Here is a 27,548-nt window from a genome sequence, read left to right as displayed (position 1 = left end):
TCCCTTGACAAACTTCTGGACTTCAGGAACTGAAGCCAATTCTTTCTGGAAGAAAATCGACAGGGCCGAAATTTGAACCTTAATGGACCCCAATTTGCGGCCCATAGACACTCCTGTTTGCAGGAAATGCAGGAAACGACCGAGTTGAAATTTCTTTGTGGGGCCATCCTGGCCTCACACCACGCAACATATTTTCGCCACATGTGGTGATAATGTTGTGCGGTCACCTCCTTTCTGGCTTTGACCAGGGTAGGAATGACCTCTTCCGGAATGCCTTTTTCCCTTAGGATCCGGCGTTCCACCGCCATGCCGACAAACGCAGCTGCGGTAAGTCTTGGAACAGACAAGGTACTTGCTGAAGCAAATCCCTTCTTAGCAGCAGAGGCCATAAGACCTCTGTAAGCATCTCTTGAAGTTCCGGGTACCAAGTCCTTCTTGGCCAATCCGGAGCCATGAGTATAGTTCTTACTCCTCTACGTCTTATAATTCTCAGCACCTTAGGTATGAGAAGCAGAGGAGGGAACACATACACCGACTGGTACACCCACGGTGTTACCAGAACGTCCACAGCTATTGCCTGAGGGTCTCTTGACCTGGCGCAATACCTGTCCCGTTTTTTTTGTTCAGACGGGACGCCATCATGTCCACCTTTGGTATTTCCCAACGGTTTACAATCATGTGGAAAAAACTTCCCGATGAAGTTTCCACTCTCCCGGGTGGAGGTCGTGCCTGCTGAGGAAGTCTGCTTCCCAGTTTCCATTCCCGGGATGAAACACTGCTGACAGTGCTATCACATGATTTTCCGCCCAGCGAAAAGTCCTTGCAGTTTTTGCCATTGCCCTCCTGCTTCTTGTGTCGCCCTGTCTGTTTACGTGGGCGACTGCCGTGATGTTTTTCCCACTGGATCAATACCGGCTGACCTTGAAGCAGAGGTCTTGCTAAGCTTAGAGCATTATAAATTTACCCTTAGCTCCAGTATATTTATGTGGAGAAAAGTCTCCAGACTTGATCACACTCCCTGGAAATTTTTTCCTTGTGTGACTGCTCCCCAGCCTCTCGGGCTGGGCTCCGTGGTCACCAGCATCCAATCCTGAATGCCGAATCTGCGGCCCTCTAGAAGATGAGCACTCTATAACCACCACAGGAGAGACACCCTTGTCCTTGGATATAGGGTTATCCGCTGATGCATCTGAAGATGCGATCCGGACCATTTGTCCAGCAGATCCCACTGAAAAGTTCTTGCGTGAAATCTGCCGAATGGAATTGCTTCGTAGGAAGCCACCATTTTTACCAGGACCCTTGTGCAATGATGCACTGTTTTTAGGAGGTTCCTGACTAGCTCGGATAACTCCCTGGCTTTCTCTTCCGGGAGAAACACCTTTTTCTGGACTGTGTCCAGAATCATCCCTAGGCACAGCAGACGTGTCGTCGGGATCAGCTGCGATTTTGGAATATTTAGAATCCACCCGTGCTGTTGTAGCAGTATCCGAGATAGTGCTACTCCGACCTCCAACTGTTCCCTGGACTATGCCCTTATCAGGAGATCGTCCAAGTAAGGGATAATTAAGACGCCTTTTCTTCGAAGAAGAATCATCATTTCGGCCATTACCTTGGTAAAGACCCGGGGTGCCGTGGACAATCCAAACGGCAGCGTCTGAAACTGATAGTGACAGTTCTGCACCACGAACCTGAGGTACCCTTAGTGAGAAGGGCAAATTTGGGACATAGAGGTAAGCATCCCTGATGTCCCGGGACACTATATAGTCCCCTTCTTCCTGGTTCGTTATCACTGCTCTGAGTGACTCCATCTTGATTTGAACCTTTGTAAGTGTTCAAAAATTTTTTAGAATAAGTCTCACCTAGCCTTCTGGCTTCAGTACCACAATATAGTGTGGAATAATACCCCTTTTCTTGTAGTAGGAGAGGTAAATAAGATTTTACTTACCGATAAATCTATTTCTCGGAGTCCGTAGTGGATGCTGGGGTTCCTGAAAGGACCATGGGGAATAGCGGCTCCGCAGGAGACAGGGCACAAAAAGTAAAGCTTTTCCGATCAGGTGGTGTGCACTGGCTCCTCCCCCTATGACCCTCCTCCAGACTCCAGTTAGGTACTGTGCCCGGACGAGCGTACACAATAAGGGAGGATTTTGAATCCCGGGTAAGACTCATACCAGCCACACCAATCACACCGTACAACTTGTGATCTAAACCCAGTTAACAGTATGATAACAGCGGAGCCTCTGAAAGATGGCTTCCTTCAACAATAACCCGAATTAGTTAACAATAACTATGTACAACTTATGCAGCTAATCCGCACTTGGGATGGGCGCCCAGCATCCACTACGGACTCCGAGAAATAGATTTATCGGTAAGTAAAATCTTATTTTCTCTATCGTCCTAGTGGATGCTGGGGTTCCTGAAAGGACCATGGGGATTATACCAAAGCTCCCAAACGGGCGGGAGAGTGCGGATGACTCTGCAGCACCGAATGAGAGAACTCCAGGTCCTCCTTAGCCAGAGTATCAAATTTGTAAAATTTTACAAACGTGTTCTCCCCTGACCACGTAGCTGCTCGGCAAAGTTGTAATGCCGAGACCCCTCGGGCAGCCGCCCAAGATGAGCCCACCTTCCTTGTGGAGTGGGCCTTTACAGATTTAGGCTGTGGCAAGCCTGCCACAGAATGTGCAAGTTGGACTGTGCTACAGATCCAACGAGCAATCGTCTGCTTAGACGCAGGAGCACCCATCTTGTTGGGTGCATACAATATAAACAACGAGTCAGATTTTCTGACTCCAGCTGTCCTTGCAATATATATTTTTAATGCTCTGACAACGTCCAGTAACTTGGAGTCCTCCAAGTCACTTGTAGCCGCAGGCACTACAATAGGCTGGTTCAGATGAAATGCTGACACCACCTTAGGGAGAAAATGCGGACGAGTCCGCAGTTCTGCCCTGTCCGAATGGAAAATCAGATATGGGCTTTTGTAAGATAAAGCTGCCAATTCTGACACTCTCCTGGCAGAAGCCAGGGCTAGAAGCATGGTCACTTTCCATGTGAGATATTTCAAATCCACCTTTTTTAGTGGTTCAAACCAATGAGATTTTAGGAAGTCCAAAACCACATTTAGATCCCACGGTGCCACTGGAGGCACCACAGGAGGCTGTATATGCAGCACTCCCTTAACAAAGGTCTGGACTTCAGGGACTGAAGCCAATTCTTTTTGAAAGAAAATCGACAGGGCCGAAATTTGAACCTTAATAGAGCCCAATTTGAGACCCATTGACAATCCTGATTGCAGGAAATGTAGGAATCGACCCAGTTGAAATTCCTCCGTCGGAGCACTCCGATCTTCGCACCACGCAACATATTTTCGCCAAATTCGGTGATAATGTTGCACGGTTACTTCCTTCCTTGCTTTAATCAAAGTAGGAATGACTTCTTCCGGCATGCCTCTTTCCTTTAGGATCCGGCGTTCAACCGCCATGCCGTCAAACGCAGCCGCGGTAAGTCTTGAAACAGACAGGGACCCTGCTGAAGCAAGTCCCTCCTTAGAGGTAGAGGCCACGGATCTTCCGTGATCATCTCTTGAAGTTCCGGGTACCAAGTCCTCCTTGGCCAATCCGGAACCACTAGTATCGTTCTTACGCCTCTTTGCCGTATAATTCTCAATACTTTTGGTATGAGAGGCAGAGGAGGAAACACATACACCGACTGGTACACCCAAGGCGTTACCAGCGCGTCCACAGCTATTGCCTGCGGATCTCTTGACCTGGCGCAATACCTGTCCAGTTTTTTGTTGAGGCGAGACGCCATCATGTCCACCATTGGTCTTTCCCAACGGGTTACCAGCATGTGGAAGACTTCTGGATGAAGTCCCCACTCTCCCGGGTGAAGATCGTGTCTGCTGAGGAAGTCTGCTTCCCAGTTGTCCACTCCCGGGATGAACACTGCTGACAGTGCTATCACATGATTCTCTGCCCAGCGAAGAATCCTTGCAGCTTCTGCCATTGCCCTCCTGCTTCTTGTGCCGCCCTGTCTGTTCACATGGGCGACTGCCGTGATGTTGTCCGACTGGATCAATACCGGTTTTCCCTGAAGCAGAGGTTCTGCCTGGTTTAGAGCATTGTATATTGCTCTTAGTTCCAGAATGTTTATGTGAAGAGACGTTTCCAGGCTCGTCCATACTCCCTGGAAGTTTCTTCCTTGTGTGACTGCTCCCCAGCCTCTCAGGCTGGCGTCCGTGGTCACCAGGATCCAATCCTGTATGCCGAATCTGCGGCCCTCCAATAGATGAGCACTCTGCAACCACCACAGAAGAGACACCCTTGTCCTTGGAGACAGGGTTATCCGTAGGTGCATCTGAAGATGCGACCCTGACCATTTGTCCAACAGATCCCTTTGGAAAATTCTTGCGTGGAATCTGCCGAATGGAATCGCTTCGTAAGAAGCCACCATTTTTCCCAGGACTCTTGTGCATTGATGTACAGACACCTTTCCTGGTTTTAGGAGGTTCCTGACAAGCTCGGATAACTCCTTGGCTTTTTCCTCCGGGAGAAAAACCTTTTTCTGAACCGTGTCCAGAATCATCCCTAGGAACAGCAGACGAGTTGTCGGCATTAACTGGGATTTTGGAATATTCAGAATCCACCCGTGCTGTTTTAGCACTTCTTGAGACAGTGCTAATCCCATCTCTAGCTGTTCTCTGGACCTCGCCCTTATTAGGAGATCGTCCAAGTATGGGATAATTAATACGCCTTTTCTTCGAAGAAGAATCATCATCTCGGCCATTACCTTTGTAAAGATCCGAGGTGCCGTGGACAATCCGAACGGCAGCGTCTGAAACTGATAGTGACAGTTTTGTACAACGAACCTGAGGTACCCCTGGTGTGAGGGGTAAATTGGAACGTGGAGATACGCATCCTTGATGTCCAAGGATACCATAAAGTCCCCCACTTCCAGGTTCGCTATCACTGCTCTGAGTGACTCCATTTTGAACTTGAACTTCTTTATGTACAGGTTCAAGGACTTCAGATTTAGAATAGGCCTTACCGAGCCATCCGGCTTCGGTACCACAAAAAGAGTGGAATAATACCCCTTCCCTTGTTGCAGAAGAGGTACCTTGACTATCACCTGCTGAGAGTACAGCTTGTGAATGGCTTCCAACACCGTCTCCCTTTCGGAGGGGGACGTTGGTAAAGCAGACCTCAGGAAACGGCGAGGTGGATCTGTCTCTAATTCCAACCTGTATCCCTGAGATATTATCTGCAGGATCCAGGGATCTACTTGTGAGTGAGCCCACTGCGCGCTGTAATTTTTGAGACGACCGCCCACCGTCCCCGAGTCCGCTTGAGAAGCCCCAGCGTCATGCTGAGGCTTTTGTAGAAGCCGGGGAGGGCTTCTGATCCTGGGAAGGAGCTGCGTGTTGCTGTCTCTTCCCTCGACCTTTGCCTCGTGGCAAATATGAATAGCCCTTTGCTCTCTTATTTTTAAAGGAACGAAAGGGCTGCGGTTGAAAAGTCGGTGCCTTTTTCTGTTGGGGAGTGACTTGAGGTAGAAAGGTGGATTTCCCGGCTGTAGCCGTGGCCACCAAATCTGATAGACCGACTCCAAATAACTCCTCCCCCTTATACGGCAAAACTTCCATATGCCGTTTTGAATCCGCATCGCCTGTCCACTGTCGCGTCCATAAAGCTCTTCTGGCCGAAATGGACATAGCACTTACCCGTGATGCCAGTGTGCATATATCCCTCTGTGCATCACGCATATAAAGAAATGCATCCTTTATTTGTTCTAACGACAGTAAAATATTGTCCCTGTCCAGGGTATCAATATTTTCAATCAGGGATTCCGACCAAACTACCCCCGCACTGCCCATCCAGGCAGTTGCTACAGCTGGTCGTAGTATAACACCTGCATGTGTGTATATACTTTTTTGGATATTTTCCATCCTCCTATCTGATGGATCTTTAAGTGCGGCCGTCTCAGGAGAGGGTAACGCCACTTGTTTAGATAAGCGTGTTAGCGCCTTGTCCACCCTAGGAGGTGTTTCCCAGCGCTCCCTAACCTCTGGCGGGAAAGGGTATAATGCCAATAATTTCTTTGAAATTATCAGCTTTTTATCAGGGGCAACCCACGCTTCATTACACACGTCATTTAGTTCTTCTGATTCAGGAAAAACTATAGGTAGTTTTTTCATACCCCACATAATACCCTGTTTAGTGGTACCTGTAGTATCAGCTAAATGTAACGCCTCCTTCATTGCCAAAATCATATAACGTGTGGCCCTACTGGAAAATACGGTTGATTCGTCACCGTCACCACTGGAGTCATCGCCTGTGTCTGGGTCTGTGTCGACCGACTGAGGCAAAGGGCGTTTCACAGCCCCTGACGGTGTTTGAGTCGCCTGGACAGGCACTAATTGATTGTCCGGCCGTCTCATGTCGTCAAACGACTGCTTTAGCGTGTTGACACTATCCCGTAGTTCCATAAATAAAGGCATCCATTCTGGTGTCGACCCCCTAGGAGGTGACATCCCCATATTTGGCAATTGCTCCGCCTCCACACCAATATCGTCCTCATACATGTCGACACACACGTACCGACACACAGCAGACACACAGGGAATGCTCCTAATGAAGACAGGACCCACTAGCCCTTTGGGGAGACAGAGGGAGAGTTTGCCAGCACACACCAAAAGCGCTATATATATATCAGGGATAGCCTTATAATAAGTGCTCCCCTATAGCTGCTTTGTTATATAAAAATATCGCCATAAATTTGCCCCCCCTCTCTGTTTTACCCTGTTTCTGTAGTGCAGTGCAGGGGAGAGACCTGGGAGCCGTCCTGACCAGCGGAGCTGTGAGAGGAAATGGCGCCGTGTGCTGAGGAGATAGGCCCCGCCCCTTTTCCGGCGGGCTCGTCTCCCGCTATTTTGAGAAATCAGGCAGGGGTTAAATATCTCCATATAGCCTCTAGGGCTATATGTGAGGTATTTTTAGCCTTTATAGGTACTCATTTTGCCTCCCAGGGCGCCCCCCTCCCAGCGCCCTGCACCCTCAGTGACTGCCGTGTGAAGTGTGCTGAGAGGAAAATGGCGCACAGCTGCAGTGCTGTGCGCTACCTTTAGAAGACTGCAGGAGTCTTCAGCCGCCGATTCTGGACCTCTTCTGTCTTCAGCATCTGCAAGGGGGCCGGCGGCGCGGCTCCGGTGACCATCCAGGCTGTACCTGTGATCGTCCCTCTGGAGCTTGATGTCCAGTAGCCAAGAAGCCAATCCATCCTGCACGCAGGTGAGTTCACTTCTTCTCCCCTCTGTCCCTCGCTGCAGTGATCCTGTTGCCAGCAGGAATCACTGTAACATAAAAAACCTAGCTAAACTTTCTCTAAGCAGCTCTTTAGGAGAGCCACCTAGATTGCACCCTTCTCGGCCGGGCACAAAAATCTAACTGGAGTCTGGAGGAGGGTCATAGGGGGAGGAGCCAGTGCACACCACCTGATCGGAAAAGCTTTACTTTTTGTGCCCTGTCTCCTGCGGAGCCGCTATTCCCCATGGTCCTTTCAGGAACCCCAGCATCCACTAGGACGATAGAGAAATTTAATTATCACCTGCTGGGAATACAGCTTGTGAATTTTTTCCCATACTGCCTCCTTGTCGGAGGGAGACCTTGGTAAAGCAGACTTCAGGAGCCTGCGAAGGGGAAACGTCTCGACATTCCAATCTGTTCCCCTGGGATACTACTTGTAGGATCCAGGGGTCCTGTACGGTCTCAGCGCCATGCTGAGAACTTGTCAGAAGCGGTGGAACGCTTCTGTTCCTGGGAATGGGCTGCCTGCTGCAGTCTTCTTCCCTTTCCTCTATCCCTGGGCAGATATGATCTTATAGGGACGAAAGGACTGAGGCTGAAAAGACGGTGTCTTTTTTTGCAGAGATGTGACTTAGGGTAAAAACGGTGGATTTTCCAGCAGTTGCCGTGGCCACCAGGTCCGATGGACCGACCCCAAATAACTCCTCTTCCTTTATACGGCAATACACCTTTGTGCCGTTTGGAATCTGCATCACCTGACCACTGTCGTGTCCATAACATCTTCTGGCAGATATGGACATCGCATTTACTCTTGATGCCAGAGTGCAAATATCCCTCTGTGCATCTCGCATATATAGAAATGCATCCTTTAAATGCTCTATAGTCAATAAAATACTGTCCCTGTCAAGGGTATCAATATTTTTAGTCAGGGAATCCGACCAAGCCACCCCAGCTCTGCACATCCAGGCTGAGGCGATCGCTGGTCGCAGTATAACACCAGTATGTGTGTATATACTTTTTATGATATTTTCCAGCCTCCTGTCAGCTGGTCCTTGAGGACGGCCCTATCTATAGACGGTACCGCCACTTGTTTTGATAAGCGTGTGAGCGCCTTAGCCACCCTAAGGGGTGTTTCCCAACGCGCCCTAACTTCTGGCGGGAAAGGGTATACCGCCCCTAATTTTCTATCGGGGGGAACCCACGCATCATCACACACTTTATTTAATTTATCTGATTCAGGAAAAACTACGGTAGTTTTTTCACATCCCACATAATACCCTCTTTTGTGGTACTTGTAGTATCAGAAATATGTAACACCTCCTTCATTGCCTTTAACGTGTGGCCCTAATAAGGAATACGTTTGTTTATTCACCGTCGACACTGGATTCAGTGTCCCTGTTTGTGTCTGTGTCGACCGACTAAAGTAAACGGGCGTTTTAAAACCCCTGACGGTGTTTTTGAGACGTCTGGACCGGTACTAATTGTTTGTCGGCCGTCTCATGTCGTCAACCGACCTTGCAGCGTGTTGACATTATCACGTAATTCCCTAAATAAGCCATCCATTCCGGTGTCGACTCCCTAGAGAGTGACATCACCATTACAGGCAATTGCTCCGCCTCCTCACCAACATCGTCCTCATACATGTCGACACACACGTACCGACACACAGCACACACACAGGGAATGCTCTGATAGAGGACAGGACCCACTAGCCCTTTGGAGAGACAGAGGGAGAGTTTGCCAGCACACACCAAAAACGCTATAATTATATAGGGACAACCTTATATAAGTGTTTTCCCTTATAGCATCTTTTTTATATATTTCTAACGCCAAATTAGTGCCCCCCCTCTCTGTTTTAACCCTGTTTCTGTAGTGCAGTGCAGGGGAGAGCCTGGGAGCCTTCCCTCCAGCCTTTCTGTGAGGGAAAATGGCGCTGTGTGCTGAGGAGATAGGCCCCGCCCCTTTTTCGGCGGCCTCGTCTCCCGCTCTTAACGGATTCTGGCAGGGGTTAAATATCTCCATATAGCCTCCGGAGGCTATATGTGAGGTATTTTTAGCCAAAATAGGTTTTCATTTGCCTCCCAGGGCGCCCCCCTCCCAGCGCCCTGCACCCTCAGTGACTGCCGTGTGAAGTGTGCTGAGAGGAAAATGGCGCACAGCTGCAGTGCTGTGCGCTACCTTTAGAAGACTGAGGAGTCTTCTGCCGCCGATTCTGGACCTCTTCTTACTTCAGCATCTGCAAGGGGGCCGGCGGCAAGGCTCCGGTGACCATCCAGGCTGTACCTGTGATCGTCCCTCTGGAGCTGATGTCCAGTAGCCAAGAAGCCAATCCATCCTGCACGCAGGTGAGTTCACTTCTTCTCCCCTAAGTCCCTCGTTGCAGTGATCCTGTTGCCAGCAGGACTCACTGTAAAATAAAAAACCTAAGCTAAACTTTTCTAAGCAGCTCTTTAGGAGAGCCACCTAGATTGCACCCTTCTCGGCCGGGCACAAAAATCTAACTGAGGCTTGGAGGAGGGTCATAGGGGGAGGAGCCAGTACACACCACCTGATCGTAAAGCTTTACTTTTTGTGCCCTGTCTCCTGCGGAGCCGCTATTCCCCATGGTCCTTTCAGGAACCCCAGCATCCACTAGGACGATAGAGAAACATTCTTCAACATTCTTCCCAATTAGCCTTGGATATATCTGGTGTTGCTTTGTCCGCCTTTGGATACATCTGGTGTTGCCTTGTCCTTGTACAAGTCATGCTTTAAACAAGATATTCGGAGTATATAGTTTTCTGAATATCTGTGCAATATATTTAAGGATACATGAACACATTTTGTGATTAACAGTAAATATCTTAATAAATGCGAAAAAGCGTGAATCAATATATTTGCTATACTGCGGAAGCTCCTACACCATCACAGGATGTAGTTAAAGGTTGCACGAGACACACGGAAGTTAGCCATCCACTCCTCATCCTGGTAAGCTTCCACGGTCCTCATAAAGGCTTCTCCGTGCCGGCGATCTCTGGACCAAAATGAGCGGTTAGGCCCCATATTCACGCTCATGATATGAGGGCTCTCCTCCTGCGCAAATATTGGCGGCGACTAGTAGCCCTATCCAGCATAAATTGCGCCCTCCTCCTCCTCATAAAATATATGTGCAGTATACTGCACAGTGTGACAAGCTGCATCATGCTGTCACTGGCTGTATGAAACATCTGCAAAGCAGAAAGAATCATGAGCTCAGGCATACACACTGGTACTCCGTCGGCCATGACTGCAGCAATGGTGTGAGCAGGCACCACCCCTCCCTTTGTTGACTACTGTTACCTCATCTATGTGAGCCAGAAAAAGGCCATTTCTAATGACATACATATGCATTTGCAGGGATATCCCGGGATCAGTGTAAATGGGGCTGTCCCGGGTCGATCCCAGGTCTTAGTGCAGTGTGAAAGGGGTCAGTCCCGGGAATGCATCCCGGGAGTGACCCGGGTGTGCGAGTGTAAAAGGGGTATAATCCACTACTCTTTCTGTGAAGTAATTTTACCTTAAATTTCCCCTGAACCTCCCCCCCTCCAGCCTCAGTGCATGTCCTCGAGTTCTAATACTTCTCTCCCGTTGAAGAATGTTTCCCTCCTGAACTTTGTTAAGACCCTTGATATATTTGAAAGTTTCTATCATGTCCCCCCTTTCCCTTCTCTCCTCCAAACTATACATGTTATGATCTTTTAGCCTTTCCGGGTAAGTTTTGTGATGTAGGCCATGCACCATTTTAGTTGCCCTTCTTTGAACACTCTCTAATTTATTTATAACCTTCTGGAGATATGGTCTCCAGAACTTGACACAGTATTCCAGATGGGGCCGTACCAATGACCTATACAGTGGCATTACTACTTCTTTTTTCCTGCTACTGATTCTCTACCTATGCAACCAAGCATCTAACTTTCCTTTCTCATTGCTTTGTTGCATTGCTTTCCTGCCTTCAAGTCACTTGAAATAGTGACTCCTAAATCCCTTTCTTCCTCGGTAGTTTTCATTATAGTACCCTTGATACTATATTTAGCCTTTGGGTTTTTGAGACCCAAGTGCATGATTTTGCATTTTTTAGCATTAAACTGTAGTTGCCACGTTCTTGACTATTTCTCAAGCCTACCTAGGTCATTAATCATTTGTTTTACCCCTCCCGGTGTGTCTACCCTGTTGCATATCTTTGTATCATCTGCAAAAAGGCATACCTTCCCTTCAATACCATATGCAATGTCACCAACAAAGATATTAAAGAGAACTGGACCAAGTACAGATCCCTGGGGTACTCCACTGGTAACATTTCCCTCCATAGATTGCACTCCATTTACTACAACTGTCTTTTTCCTATCCTGCAACCAGGTTCTTATCCATTTAACTGTTTTATAATCCACCCTGATGCTTTCAAGTTTATTTAGCAGTCTGCGATGTGGTACAGTGTCAAACGCCTTACTAAAGTCTAGATATGCTACATCTACAGCTCCCCCTTGATCTATTATTTTCATCACAGAGTCAAAAAAGTCAATAAAGATTTGTTTGGCATGATCTCCCACCAGTAAATCCATGCTGTTTTGGATCCTGTAACTTGTTTGATTTAAGATATTCCACAACTCTTTCTTTTAATAGTTTTTCCATTACTTTCCCTGCTACTGGTGTAAGGCTTACTGGTCTTACATCAGTAGTAGGGAAAGTAATGGAAAAATATGCATATAGGGGGCGATTCAGTAAGGATCGCTTATGCATTTCCCCGATGTTAGGATTCTGCGCACACGCACAGGACCCGGTCTGTACTGTGCATCTCTGACACTGGAATGAGGGGTCATACCAACCTTCCTAACATTGTATTCTATAGAGATATTCCTTATATATAGGCAGATTATAATAAGATTTTAAACCTACCAGTAAATCTTTTTCTCGTAGTCCGTAGAGGATGCTGGGGACTCCGTAAGGACCATGGGGATAGACGGGCTCCGCAGGAGACATGGGCACTTTAAGAAAGACTTTAGATCTGGGTGTGCACTGGCTCCTCCCTCTATGCCCCTCCTCCAGACCTCAGTTAGAGAAACTGTGCCTAGAGGAGATGGACAGTACGAGGAAAGGATTTTTGTTAATCCAAGGGCAAGATTCATACCAGCCCACACCATTTACACCGTATAACTTGTGTATAACCGAACCAGTTAACAGTATGACACAACATAGCATCAGTCCGAGACAGATGAAACTATAAAATAACCCTTATGTAAGCAAAACTATATACAAGTCTTACAGAAGTAGTCCGCACTTGGGACGGGCGCCCAGCATCCTCTACGTACTACGAGAAAATAAGATTTTACTTACCGGTAAATCTATTTCTCTTACTCCGTAGTGGATGCTGGGGACTCTGTAAGGACCATGGGGAATAGACGGGCTCCGCAGGAGACATAGGCACTTTAAGAAAGAATTTAGATTCTGGTGTGCTCTGGCTCCTCTCTCTATGTCCCTCCTCCAGACCTCAGTTAGAGAAACTGTGCCCGGAAGAGCTGACAGTACAAGGAAAGGATTTTGGTAATCCAGGGCAAGATACATACCAGTCACACCAATCACACCGTATAACTTGTGATAAACTTACCCAGTCAACAGTATGAACAACAACAGAGCATCAGTTCAACCCTGATGCAACTATAACATAACCCTTATTTCAGCAATAACTATATACAAGTATTGCAGAAGAAGTCCGCACTTGGGACGGGCGCCCAGCATCCACTACGGACTACGAGAAATAGATTTACCGGTAAGTAAAATCTTATTTTCTCTAACGTCCTAGTGGATGCTGGGGACTCCGTAAGGACCATGGGGATTATACCAAAGCTCCCAAACGGGCGGGAGAGTGCGGATGACTCTGCAGCACCGACTGAGCAAAACACAAGGTCCTCCTCAGCCAGGGTATCAAACTTATAGAACATTGCAAAAGTGTTTGAACCTGACCAAGTAGCCGCTCGGCACAGCTGTAATGCCGAGACCCCTCGGGCAGCCGCCCAAGAAGAGCCCACCTTCCTAGTGGAATGGGCCTTAACTGATTTTGGCAGCGGCAATCCAGCTGCAGAATGAGCCTGCTGAATCGTGTTACAGATCCAGCGAGCAATAGTTTGCTTTGAAGCAGGAGCACCAAGCTTGTTGGAAGCATACAGGATAAACAAAGACTCTGTTTTCCTGACCCTAGCCGTTCTGGCTACATAAACCTTCAAAGCCCTGACCACATCAAGCAACTCGGAATCCTCCAAGTCAGTAGTAGCCACAGGCACCACAATAGGTTGGTTTATATGAAAAGATGAAACCACTTTCGGCAGGAATTGTGGACGGGTCCTCAATTCTGCTCTATCCGCATGGAAAACCAGATAGGGGCTTTTATGTGACAAAGCCGCCAATTCTGACACACGCCTAGCCGAAGCTAAGGCTAGTAGCATGACCACCTTCCACGTGAGATATTTCAATTCCACCGTTTTGAGTGGTTCAAACCAGTGGGATTTCAGGAAACTCAACACCACGTTAAGATCCCAAGGTGCCACTGGAGGCACAAAAGGGGGCTGAATATGCAGCACTCCCTTTACAAACGTCTGAACTTCAGGTAGAGAAGCCAGCTCTTTTTGAAAGAAAATGGATAGGGACGAAATCTGGACCTTAATGGAACCCAATTTTAGGCCCAAAGTCACTCCTGACTGTAGGAAGTGAAGGAAACGGCCCAGCTGGAATTCCTCCGTAGGGGCATTCCTGGCCTCACACCAAGCAACATATTTTCGCCATATACGGTGATAATGTTGAGCTGTCACGTCCTTCCTAGCCATTATCAGCGTAGGAATAACCTCATCCGGAATGCCTTTCTCTGCTAGGATCCGGCGTTCAACCGCCATGCCGTCAAACGCAGCCGCGGTAAGTCTTGGAACAGACAGGGCCCCTGTTGCAACAAGTCCTGTCTTAGAGGAAGAGGCCACGGGTCCTCTGTGAGCATTTCTTGCAGATCTGGATACCAAGTCCTTCTTGGCCAATCCGGAACAATGAGTATTGTTCTCACTCCTCTTTTTCTTATGATTCTCAGCACCTTGGGTATGAGAGGAAGAGGAGGAAATACATAGACCGACTGGAACACCCACGGTGTCACCAGTGCGTCCACAGCTATTGCCTGAGGGTCTCTTGACCTGGCGCAATACCTCTGTAGCTTTTTGTTGAGGCGGGATGCCATCATGTCCACCTGTGGCAGTTCCCACCGACTTGCAATCTGCGTGAAGACTTCTTGATGAAGTCCCCACTCTCCCGGGTGGAGGTCGTGCCTGCTGAGGAAGTCTTCTTCCCAGTTGTCCACTCCCGGGATGAACACTGCTGACAGTGCGCTTACGTGATTCTCCGCCCAGCGAAGAATTCTGGTGGCTTCCGCCATTGCCACCCTGCTCCTTGTGCCGCCTTGTCGGTTTACATGAGCCACAGCGGTGAAGTTGTCTGACTGAATCAGAACCGGTTGGTCGCGAAGCAGGGTCTCCACTTGACGTAGGGCGTTGTATATGGCCCTTAGTTCCAGGATGTTGATGTGAAGGCAAGTCTCCTGACTTGACCACAGACCTTGGAAATTTCTTCCCTGTGTGACTGCTCCCCACCCTCGGAGGCTTGCATCCGTGGTCACCAGGACCCAGTCCTGAATGCCGAATATGCGGCCCTCGAGAAGGTGAGCAATCTGCAGCCACCATAGGAGAGACACCCTGGCCCTGGGGGATAGGGTGATTGACCGATGCATCTGAAGATGTGATCCGGACAATTTGTCCAGTAAGTCCCATTGAAAGGTCCTCGCATGGAACCTGCCGAAGGGAATGGCCTCATATGATGCCACCATCTTTCCCAGGACTCGAGTGCAGTGATGCACTGACACCTGTTTTGGTTTTAATAGGTTTCTGACCAGTGTCATGAGTTCCTGAGCTTTCTCTATCGGGAGATAAACCCTTTTCTGGTCTGTGTCCAGACTCATGCCCAGGAAAGGCAGACGAGTCGTAGGAATCAACTGCGACTTTGGAATATTGAGAATCCAGCCGTGTTGCCGTAACACTTCCAGAGAACGTGCTACGCTGATCAGCAACTGCTCTCTTGACCTCGCTTTTATGAGGAGATCGTCCAAGTATGGGATCATTGTGACCACTTGCTTCCGCAGGAGTACCATCATTTCCGCCATTACCTTGGTAAATATTCTCGGAGCCGTGGAGAGACCAAACGGCAACGTCTGAAATTGGTAATGACAATCCTGTACCACAAATCTGAGGTACGCCTGATGAGGTGGATAAATGGGGACATGAAAGTATGCATCCTTTATGTCCAGAGACACCATAAAATCCACCCCTTCCAGTCTTGCGATGACCGCTCTCAGCAATTCCATCTTGAACCGGAACCTTTTCAGGTACATGTTCAGGGATTTTAAATTCAATATGGGTCTGACCGAACCATCCGGTTTCGGTACTACAAACATGGTCGAATAATAACCCCTTCCTTGTTGAAGGAGGGGAACCTTGACCACCACCTGTTGAAGATACAATTTGTGAATTGCAGTTAACACTATTTCCCTCTCGAGGGGGGAAGCTGGCAGGGCCGATTTGAGGTACCGGTGAGGGGGCATCTCTTCGAATTCCAGCTTGTATCCCTGAGACACAATATCTATTGCCCAGGGATCCAACTGGGAGTGAACCCACTTATGGCTGAAATTTCGGAGACGCGCCCCCACCGGGCCTAGCTCCGCCTGTGGAGCCCCAGCGTCATGCGGTGGATTTTGTGGAAGCCGGGGAGGACTTCTGTTCCTGGGAACTAGCTGTGTTGTGCAGCTTCTTTCCTCTGCCCCTGGCAAGAAAGGACGCACCTCGGACTTTCTTGCTTTTCTGTGATCGAAAGGACTGCATTTGGTAATACGGTGCTTTCTTAGGCTGTGAGGAAACATATGGCAAAAAATTTGACTTTCCAGCAGTAGCTGTGGAGACCAGGTGCGAGAGACCCTCCCCAAACAATTCCTCACCCTTGTAAGGTAAAACCTCCATGTGCCTTTTTGAGTCGGCATCAACTGTCCATTGCCAAGTCCACAGGACCCTTCTGGCAGAAATCGACATAGCATTTATTCTAGAACCCAGTAGACTAATGTCTCTTTGAGCATCTCTCATATATAGGACAGCGTCTTTTATATGCCCCAGGGTCAATAAAATAGTATCCTTGTCTAAGGTATCAAGTTCCTAAGACAGGGTATCCGTCCATGCTGCTACAGCACTACACACCCAGGCCAACGCGATCGCTGGCCTTAGTAAGGTACCTGAATGTGTATAAATGGACTTCAGGGTACCCTCCTGCTTTCTATCCGCAGCATCTTTGAGGGTAGCCGTATCCTGTGACGGCAGGGCTACCTTCTTGGATAAGCGTGTTAAAACTTTGTCCACCCTAGGGGAGGATTCCCAGCGTAACCTGTCCGTTGGCGGGAAAGGATACGCCATAAGAATCCTTTGGAAATCTGCAGTTTTTTATCTGGAGATTCCCAAACCTTTTCACATAACTCATTTAGCTCGTGTGAAGGGGAAAAGGTCCCCACCTGCCTCTTTTCCCCATACATATGAACCCTCTTGTCAGGGACTGGGGTTTCCTCTGTGATGTGCAACACATCTTTAATTGCTATAATCATATAACGGATGGATTTAGCCAATTTTGGCTGTAACTTTGCATCATCGTAATCGACACTGGAATCAGAATCCATGTCGGTATCTGTGTCAACAATTTGGGATAGTGGGCGCTTCTGAGACCCTGACGGCCTCTGCGACATAGGATCAGGCACGGGCTGAGACCCTGACTGTCCTGAGGCTTCAGCTTTTTCCAACCTTTTATGCAAGGAATTAACATTATTTAAAACCTTCCACATATCCATCCAATCAGGTGTCGGCGCCGTCGGCGGAGACACCACATTCATTTGCTCCCGCTCTGCTTCCACATAGCCTTCCTCGTCAAACATGTCGACACAAGCGTAACGACACACCACACACACAGGGAATACCCTTTTTGAAGACAGTTCCCCCACAAGGCCCTTTGGAGAGACAGAGAGAGAGTATGCCAGCACACACCCCAGCGCTATAAACCCAGGAATAACACAGTAACTTAATGTTAACCCAGTAGCTGCTGTTATATTGATTTTTGCGCCTAATTATGTGCCCCCCCTCTCTTTTTACCCACTTCTACCGTGAATCTGCAGGGGAGAGCCTGGGGAGCTTCCTCTCAGCGAAGCTGTGGAGAAAAAATGGCGCTGGTGAGTGCTGAGGAAGAAGCCCCGCCCCCTCGACGGCGGGCTTCTGTCCCACTTAAATATGAATTTTCTTGGCGGGGGGCTCATACATATATACAGTGCCCAACTGTATATATGTTCACTTTTGCCAAAAAGAGGTCCAAATGCTGCCCAGGGCGCCCCCCCCCCCCCCCTGCGCCCTTACAGTGACCGGAGTATGTGAGGTGTGTGGGAGCAATGGCGCACAGCTGCAGTGCTGTGCGTTACCTCAGTGAAGACCGGAGTCTTCTGACGCCGATTTCGAAGTCTTTTTGCTTCTCATACTCACCCGGCTTCTGTCTTCCGGCTCTGCAAGGGGGACGGCGGCGCGGCTCTGGGATCGGACGACGAGGGTGAGATCCTGTGTACGATCCCTCTGGAGCTAATGGTGTCCAGTAGCCTAAGAAGCAGGACCTAGCTTCAGAGAGTAGGGCTGCTTCTCTCCCCTCTGTCCCACGATGCAGGGAGTCTGTTGCCAGCAGAGCTCCCTGAAAATAAAAAACCTAACAAAATACTTTCTCACAGCAAGCTCAGGAGAGCTCACTGAAAAGCACCCAGCTCGCCCGGGCACAGATTCAAACTGAGGTCTGGAGGAGGGACATAGAGGGAGGAGCCAGAGCACACCAGAATCTAAATTCTTTCTTAAAGTGCCCATGTCTCCTGCGGAGCCCGTCTATTCCCCATGGTCCTTACGGAGTCCCCAGCATCCACTAGGACGTTAGAGAAAAAGATTTACCGGTAGGTTTAAAATCTTATTTTCTCTAACGTCCTAGAGCACAGGTTCTCAAACTCGGTCCTCAGGACCCCACACAGTGCATGTTTTGCAGGTCTCCTCACAGAATCACAAGTGAAATAATTAGCTCCACCTGTGGACCTTTTAAAATGGGTCAGTGAGTAATTAATACACCTGTGCACTTGCTGGGTTACCTGCAAAACATGCACTGTGTGGGGTCCTGAGGACCGAGTTTGAGAACCTCTGTCCTAGAGGATGCTGGGGACTCCGTAAGGACCATGGGGATTATACCAAAGTTCCCAAATGGGCGGGAGAGTGTGGATGACTCTGCAGCACCGATTGAGCAAACAGGAGGTCCTCCTCAGCCAAGGTATCAAACTTATAGAACTTTGCAAAGGTGTTTGACCCTGACTAAGTAGCAGCTCGGCACAGTTGGAGTGCCGAGACCCCTCGAACAGTCGCCCAAGAAGAGCCCACCTTCCTAGTGGAATGGGCTTTTACCGATCATGGTAACGGCAATCCAGCCGTAGAATAAGCCTGCTGAATCGTGTTACAGATCCAGCGAGCAATAGTCTGTTTCGAAGCAGGAGCGCCAACCTTGTTGGCTGCATACAGGACAAACAGTGCTTCTGTTTTTCTGATCCTAGCCGTTCTGGCTACGTAAATTCTCAAAGCCCTGACTACATCAAGAGACTCAGAATCCTCCACGTCTCGCGTAGCCACAGGCACCACGATAGGTTGGTTTATATGAAAAGATGACACCACTTTTGGTAAGAATTGAGAACGGGTCCGCAATTCCGCTCTATCCATATGGAAAACCAGATAGGGGCTTTTATGAGACAAAGCCGCCAACTCCGACACTCGCCTTGCCGAAGCCAAGGCTAACAACATGACCACCTTCCAAGTGAGATATTTTAATTCCACCGTTTTAAGTTGTTCAAACCAGTGCGACTTAAGGAAACTCAACACCACGTTAAGGTCCCAAGGCACCACCGGAGGTACAAAGGGAGGCTGAATATGCAGCACTCCCTTCACAAAAGTCTGTACTTCAGGGAGAGAAGCCAACTCCTTCTGAAAGAAAATGGATAGGGCCAAAATCTGAACCTTAATGGAGCCTAATTTTAGGCCCAAGTTCACTCCAGTTTGTAGGAAGTGAAGGAAACGACCCAGATGGAATTCTTCCGTAGGAGCTTTCCTGGCCTCGCAACAAGAAACATATTTTCGCCATATTCGGTGATAATGTTTAGCTGTCACGTCCTTCCTAGCCTTTATTAGAGTAGGAATGACCTTTTCCGCTAGGATCCGGCGTTCAACCGCCATGCCGTCAAACGCAGCCGCGGTAAGTCTTGGAACAGACAGGGCCCCTGTTGTAACAGGTCCTGTCTTAGAGGAAGAGGCCACGGATCTTCTGTGAGCATTTCCTGCAGATCCGGATACCAGGCCCTTCGCGGCAATCTGGCACAATAAGAATTGTCTGCACTCCTCTTTTTCTTATTATTCTCAGCACCTTGGGAATGAGAGGCAGAGGAGGAAACACATAGACCGACTGGAACACCCATGGTGTCACTAGGGCGTCCACAGCCACTGCTTGAGGGTCTCTTGATCTGGCGCAATACCTCTGTAGCTTTTTGTTGAGGCGGGACGCCATCATGTCTATCTGTGGCAGTCCCCACTGACTTGCAATCTGTGCGAAGACTTCCTGATGAAGTCCCCACTCTCCTGGATGCAGGTTGTGTCTGCTGAGGAAGTCTGCTTCCCAGTTGTCCACTCCCGGAATGAACACTGCTGACAGTGCGCCTACATGATTTTCCGCCCAGCGAAGAATCCTGGTGGCTTCCGCCATTGCCACTCTGCTCCTTGTGCCGCCTTGGCGGTTTACATGAGCCACCGCGGTGATGTTGTCTTACTGGATCAGAACCGGTAGGTCGCGAAGCAAGGTCTCCGCTTGTAGAAGGGCGTTGTATATGGCACTCAGTTCCAGGATGTTGATGTGAAGACAAGTCTCTTGACTTGACCAAAGACCTTGGAAGTTCCTTCCCTGTGTGACTGCTCCCCAACCTCGTAGGCTCGCGTCCGTGGTTACCAGAATCCAGTCCTGGATGGCGCATCTGCGAACCTCTAGAAGGTAAGCACTCTGCAGCCACCATAGGAGGGAAACCCTGGCCCTGGGGGACAGGGTGATTAACTGATGCATCTGTAGATGTGACCAGGACCATTTGTCCAGTAGATCCCATTGGAAGGTCCTCGCATGGAACCTGCCGAAGGGAATGGCCTCGTAAGATGCCACCATCTTTCCCAGGACTCGAGTGCAGTGATGCACTGACACCTGTTTTGGCTTTAATAGGTTCCTGACCAGAGTCATGAGTTCCTGGGCTTTTTCTATCGGAAGATTCTGGTCCGTATCCAGAATCATGCCCAAGAAGGGCAGACGAGTCGTAGGAACCAACTGTGACTTCGGGATATTGAGAATCCAGCCGTGTTGTTGTAACACCTTGAGTGAAAGTGACACTCTGTTCAACAACTGCTCCCATGATCTCGCTTTTATGAGGAGATCGTCCAAGTATGGGATAATTGTGACACCCTGCTTGCGCAGGAGCACCATCATTTCCGCTATTACCTTGGTGAAAATCCTCGGGCCGTGGAAAGCCCAAACGGCAACGTTTGAAATTGGTAATGACAATCCTGTACCGCAAATCTCAGGTACGCCTGATGAGGTGAAAATATGGGAACATGAAGGTATGCATCCTTTATGTCCAGAGACACCATAAAATCCCTCCCTTCCAGGCTGGCTATGACCGCCCTGAGCGATTCCATCTTGAACTTGAACCTTTTCAAGTATAGGTTCAGGGATTTTAAATTTAAAATGGGTCTGACCGAACCGTCCGGTTTCGGGACTACAAACAGGGTCGAGTAATATCCCCTTCCTTGTTGAAGCAGGGGAACCTTGACTATCACCTGTTGAAGGTACAATTTTTGAATTGCATTCAACACTATCTCCCTCTCTGGGAGAGAAGCCGGTAGGGCCGATTTGAAAAACCGGTGAGGGGGCACCTCTTCGAATTCCAGCTTGTAACCCTGGGAAACAATTTCTAATTGCCCAGGGATCCACCTGTGAGTGAACCGAGATGTGGCTGAAAACTCGAAGACGTGCCCCCACTGGGGCGGACTCCCCTAGCGGAGCCCCAGCGTCATGCGGTGGATTTTGTAGAGGCCGGAGAGGACTTCTGTTCTTGGGAACTAGCTGTGTTGTGCAGCTTTTAACCTCTGCCCTTACCTCTGGCAAGAAAGGACGATCCTCGTACTCTCTTGTTTCTTTGTGACCGAAAGGACTGCATTTGATAATGTGGTGCTTTCTTAGGCTGTGAGGAAATGTAAGGCAAAAAAAATAAGATTTTACTCACCGGTAAATCTATTTCTCGTAGTCCGTAGTGGATGCTGGGAACTCCGTAAGGACCATGGGGAATAGACGGCTCCGCAGGAGACTGGGCACATCTAAAGAAAGATTTAGGACTATCTGGTGTGCACTGGCTCCTCCCACTAAGACCCTCCTCCAAGCCACAGTTAGGACACTGTGCCCGGAAGAGCTGACACAATAAGGAAGGATTTTGAATCCCGGGTAAGACTCATACCAGCCACACCAATCACACCATATAACTCGTGATAGGAACCCCGGTTAACAGTATGATAACAAATGGAGCCTCTGAACAGATGGCTCGCCATAACAACCCGATTTTTGTAACAATAACTTTGTACAAGTATTGCAGACAATCCGCACTTGGGATGGGCGCCCAGCATCCACTACGGACTACGAGAAATAGATTTACCGGTGAGTAAAATCTTATTTTCTCTGACGTCCTAGTGGATGCTGGGAACTCCATAAGGACCATGGGGATTATACCAAAGCTCCCAAATGGGCGGGAGAGTGCGGATGACTCTGCAGCACCGAATGAGAGAACTCAAGGTCCTCCACAGCCAGGGTATCAATTTTGTAGAATTTTGCAAACGTGTTTGCCCCTGACCAAGTAGCAGCTCGGCCAAGTTGTACAGCCGAGACCCCTCGGGCAGCTGCCCAAGATGAGCCCACCTTCCTTGTGGAATGGGCTTTTACAGATTTAGGCTGCGGTAGTCCACCGCAGAATGCGCAAGCTGAATAGTGCTACAATTCCAGCGCGCTATAGTCTGCTTAGAAGCAGGAGCACCCAGCTTGTTGGGTGCATCCAGGATAAACAGCGAGTCAGTTTTCCTGACTCCAGCCGTCCTGGAAATATAAATTTTCAGGGCCCTGACTACGTCCAGTAACTTGGAATCCTCCAAGTCCCTAGTAGCCGCAGGCACCACAATAGGTTGGTTCAAGTGAAAGACTGATACCACCTTCGGGAGAAAATGAGGACGAGTCCTCAACTCTGCCCTATCCATATGGAAAGTCAGGTAAGGGCTTTTTCATGACAAAGCCGCCAATTCTGACACATGCCTGGCCGAAGCCAGAGCCAACACATGACCACTTTTCATGTGAGATATTTCAAATCCACGGTTTTAAGTGGCTCAAACCAATGTGATTCCAGGAACTCCAAAACCACATTGAGATCCCAAGGTGCCACTGGGGCACAAAAAGGGGCTGAATATGCAGCACTCCCTTACAACGTCTGAACTTCAGGCTGACATCCTTCCTGGCTTTGATCAGGATAAGAATGACTTCCTCCGGAATGCCTTTTTCACTCAGAATCCGGCGTTCAACCGTCATGCCGTCAACGCAGCCGCGGTAAGTCTTTTAACAGACAGGGCCCCTGCTGCAGCAGATCCTGTCTGAGTGGCAGAGGCCATGGGTCCTCTGAGATCATCTCTTGAAGTTCCTGGTACCAAGCCCTTCTTGGCCAATCCGGAACAATGAGTATAGTTCTTACTCCTCTTTTTCTTATTATCCTCAGTACCTTGGGTATGAGAGGGAGAGGAGGGAACACATAAACCGACTGGTACACCCGTGGTGTCACTAGAGCGTCCACAGTGATCGCCTGAGGTTCTCTTGACCTGGCGCAATATCTTTTTTATTGAGGCGGGACGCCATCATGTCCACCTGTGGTCTTTCCCAACGGTTTACCAGCATTTGGAAGACTTCTGGATGAAGTCCCTATTCTCCCGGGTGGAGTCTGCTGCGGAAGTCTGCTTCCCAGTTGTCCACTCCCGGAATGAACACTGCTGCCAGTGCTACCCCATGATTTTCCGCCCAACGGGGAATCCTTGTGGCTTCTGCCATTGCCCTCCTGCTTCTTGTGCTGCCCTGCCTGTTTACATGGGCGAGCACCGTGATGTTGTCTGATTGGATCAGTACGGCTGGTTTTGAAGCAGGGGCCTTGTTTGGGTTAGGGCCTTGTAAATGGCTCTTAGCTCCAGAAAATTTATGTGAAGTGAAATCTCCTGTTTTGACCACAGTCCTTGGAATTTCACTCCCTGTGTGACTGCACCCCAGCCCCGAAGGCTGGCATCCGTGGTCACCAGGACCCAGTCCTGTATTCCGAATCTGCGGCTCTCTAGTAGATGAGCCCTCTGCAGCCACCACCGCCGCGACACCCTGGTTCTTGCCGAGCGGGTTATCCGCTGCTGTATCTGGAGATGGGACCCGGACCCTTTGTCCAACAGGTCCCACTGGAAATTCCTTGCGTGGAACTTTCCTAATGGAATTGCTTCGTACGAAGCTACCATTTTTCCCAGGACTCGTGTGCATTGATGTACCGACACCTGTCCCGGTCTTAGGAGGTTTCTGACTAGAGATGACAACTCCTCTGCTTTTTCCATTGGAAGAAACACTTTTTTCTGGTCTGTTTCCAGAATCATTCCCAGGAACAGAAGACTTGTCGTCGGGACCAGCTGTGACTTTGGAATTGAGAATCCAGCCCTGCTGTTGCAGCACTTCCCGAGAAAGTGCTACCCCCTTACCAACTGTTCCTTGGAGCTCGCCTTTATCAGGAGATCGTCCAAGTACGGGATAATTAAACTCCCTTCTTGCGAAGGAGTATCATCATTTCGGTCATTACCCTGGTAAAGACCCTCGGTGCCGTGGATAATCCAAACGGCAGCATCTGGAACTGATAGTGACAGTCCTGTACCACAACCATGAGGTACTCCTGGTGAGGAGGGCAAATGGGGACATGCAGGTAAGTATCCTTGATGTCCAGAGAGACCCTGTAATCCCCCTCGTCCAGGTTCGCAATAATCGCCCTGAGCGATCCATCTTGAACTCGAATCTTTTGTTATATGTGTTCAAGGATTTTAAATTTAAGATGGGTCTCACCGAACCGTCCGGTTTCGGTACCACAAACATTGTGGAAAAGTAACCCTTTTCCTGTTGAAGGAGGGGTACCTTGATAATCACTTGCTGTGAATACCGTTTTTGGATAGCCACCAACACTGCCTCCCTGGCAGAGGGAGTTGCCGGTAAGGCAGATTTTAGGAAACGGCGGGGGGGAGACGTCTCGAATTTCAGCCTGTACCCCTGAGACACTGTTTGAAGAACCCAGGGATCCACCTGTGAGAGAGCCCACTGTGCGCTGAATCTCTGAGAGGGGCCCCCACCGTACCCGGGTCCGCCTGAGCAGCCCCAGCGTCATGCTGTGGACTTACCGGACGCAGGGGAGGACTTCTGCTCTTGGGAACTAGCTGTGTGCTGCAGCTTTTTCCCTCTACCTTTTCCTCTTTGCTGAAAAGATGAGCCTCTAGTCCTCTACTTTTCTGGGGCCTAAGGGACTGTACCTGATACTACAGTGCTTACTTTTGCTGTGGGGTAGCTTGTGGCAAAAGTTTTGATTTCCCAGCCGTAGCTGTGGAAACGAGGTCTGAAAGACCATCCCCAAACAGTTCCACCCCCTTATAGGGCAAACTGCCATGTGCCGTTTTGAATCGGCATCGCCCGACCATTGCCGAGTCCATAACCCCCGTCTGGCGGCAATGGTTTTACATATCGCTTATTAGTGATGCCAGTCGGCAAATATCCCTCTGTGCATCACGCATGTATAAGACAGCGTCTTTTATATGCTCTATTTTCAGCAAAATATTGTCCCTATCTATAGTATAAATATTATCCGACAGGGAATCTGACCACGCAGCTGCCGCACTGCACATCCATGCCGAGGCAATAGCAGGTCTCAATATAATGCCCGTGTGTGTGTATATAGCTTTAAGGGTAGTTTTCTGCTTTCTATCAGCAGGTACTTCAGGGCGGCCGTATCCGGAGACAGTAGTGCCACCTTTTTTAATAAGCGTGTAACCGCTTTATCTACCCTAGGGGGTATTTCCCAACGTGACCTATCCTCTGGCGGAAAAGGGTACGCTGCTTAGAAATTATCAATTTCTTATCGGGGGAAGTCCACGCTTCCTCACACACCTCATATCAATTCCTCAGATGCAGGAAAACTACTGGTAGTTTTCTGTCACCAAACATAATACCCTTTTTTGTGGTACCTGGGGTATTATCCGAAATGTGTAATACATTTTTCATTGCCTCAATCATGTAACGGGTGGCCCTATTGGAAGGTACACTAGTCTCATCGTCGTCGACACTGGAGTCGGTATCCGTGTCAACATCTGTGTCTGCCATCTGAGGTAGCGGGCGTTTTAGAGCCCCTGATGACATTTGAGACGCTTGGACAGGCACAAGCTGAGCAGCCGGCTGTCCTATGTCGTCAAACCTTTTATGTAAGGAGTTGACACTGTCACGTAATTCCTTCCATAAGTCCATCCACACCGGTGTCGACCCCGCAAGGGGGTGACATCCCAAACACAGGCATTTGCTCCGCCTCCACATCATTATCCTCATCATACATGTCGACACAGCAGTACCGACACAGCACACACACAGGGAATGCTCTGACAGAGGACAGGACCCCTCAAAGCCCTTTGGGGAGACAGAGGGAGAGTATGCCAGCACACACCAGAGCGCTATATACCACAGGGATATCACTATACAGAGTGTTTTTCCCTTATAGCTGCATAATATATTTATACTGCGCCTAATTTGTGCCCCCCCCTCTCTTTTTAACCCTTTTCTGTAGTGCAGGACTGCAGGGGAGAGCCAGGGAGCGATCCCTCCAGCGGGGCTGTGAGGGAAAATGGCGCCAGTGTGCTGAGGGAGATGGCTCCGCCCCTTTTTCGGCGGGCTTTCTCCCGCTATTGTAAAAGTTCTGGCAGGGGTTAATAAACACCTATATAGCCCCTGGGGCTATATATGGTGTCAGTTCGCCAGCCAAGGTGTTAATATTGCTGCTCAGGGCGCCCCCCCCCCAGCGCCCTGCACCCATCAGTGACCGCAGTGTGTGGTGTGCATGAGGAGCAATGGCGCACAGCTGCAGTGCTGTTGTGACACCCAGGTACGTATTATTGATGTTACCTTGTTCCTTTCTTAGGACTTCCCTGTGTCCAATTCTTTGCAGAGAGGTGAGAATGATGACTGTGACAGAATAAACTATTTCTTTTTATTTATTTGCCTCTAAGTGTCAATTTATTAGAACACCAATTATGATAATGAACTTTTGTGCAAATTGAGCAAAACATTAGTTCACAAAAACAGTTTACAATGCAATACATCAGTTTCCAATAGTGACAATGTATTTCACTCAAAAGCTAATACACTCTTTTATAAAACTGCTCCTAGTCGTACTGACTCCTTTCTACTATCGATAAGCAGGTACCCAAATTTAACTCATTAGATCATACTGAGCATCTGTAACCATGAATATAAACATTTGTAGAACTTTGTGAATATATGCAATAGTATCACTTCAGAAAATGGACTTCAATTTTGCACAAATACTATACTGTTTTCTGCAGTTTATACAATTGTCCTCAAGTCTGTCTGTGCAATACAGTACATTTGGGTACACTTTCCTAGTGTCAGATAGAATATTTCATGTGATACATGAGGACTCTTGTTAACATTATTACTTATTAATGCTTGAAGTCCTTCCTTTCTTATCTGCAGATAATAGTTACACTGTTGTAAGAACTATTTGTAATCCTTTTGTGGCATAGGAATATTCTCTCTTGTTAATTCTGCCATTTACGAAGAGATTATTTAATGTTAGACTCCTGTTTTTATTGGCCGTAAGTGATAGCTTAATTATCCAAGTTATTAAGACACAGTAAACTGATTGAATAATTGCTGTTATAGTGAGTTCCTGCAGAAATTATGATTATTGGCAGAAATGCAGAT

The 27,548-nt window shown here is 48.7% G+C and overlaps 1 protein-coding gene across 5 annotated transcripts in view; it reads right to left on the bottom strand.

Moving 5' to 3' along the window:
- Nucleotides 1-27,548, bottom strand: part of LOC135050328 (beta-1,4-galactosyltransferase 4-like) — a 285,428-nt gene that overhangs the window by 239,194 nt on the left and 18,686 nt on the right. The window lies entirely within an intron of this gene.

The sequence above is a fragment of the Pseudophryne corroboree genome, chromosome 2 (genome assembly GCF_028390025.1).
Source record: "Pseudophryne corroboree isolate aPseCor3 chromosome 2, aPseCor3.hap2, whole genome shotgun sequence".
Taxonomy (NCBI): Eukaryota; Metazoa; Chordata; class Amphibia; order Anura; family Myobatrachidae; genus Pseudophryne; species Pseudophryne corroboree.
This window is presented reverse-complemented; position numbering and strand designations above follow the sequence as displayed.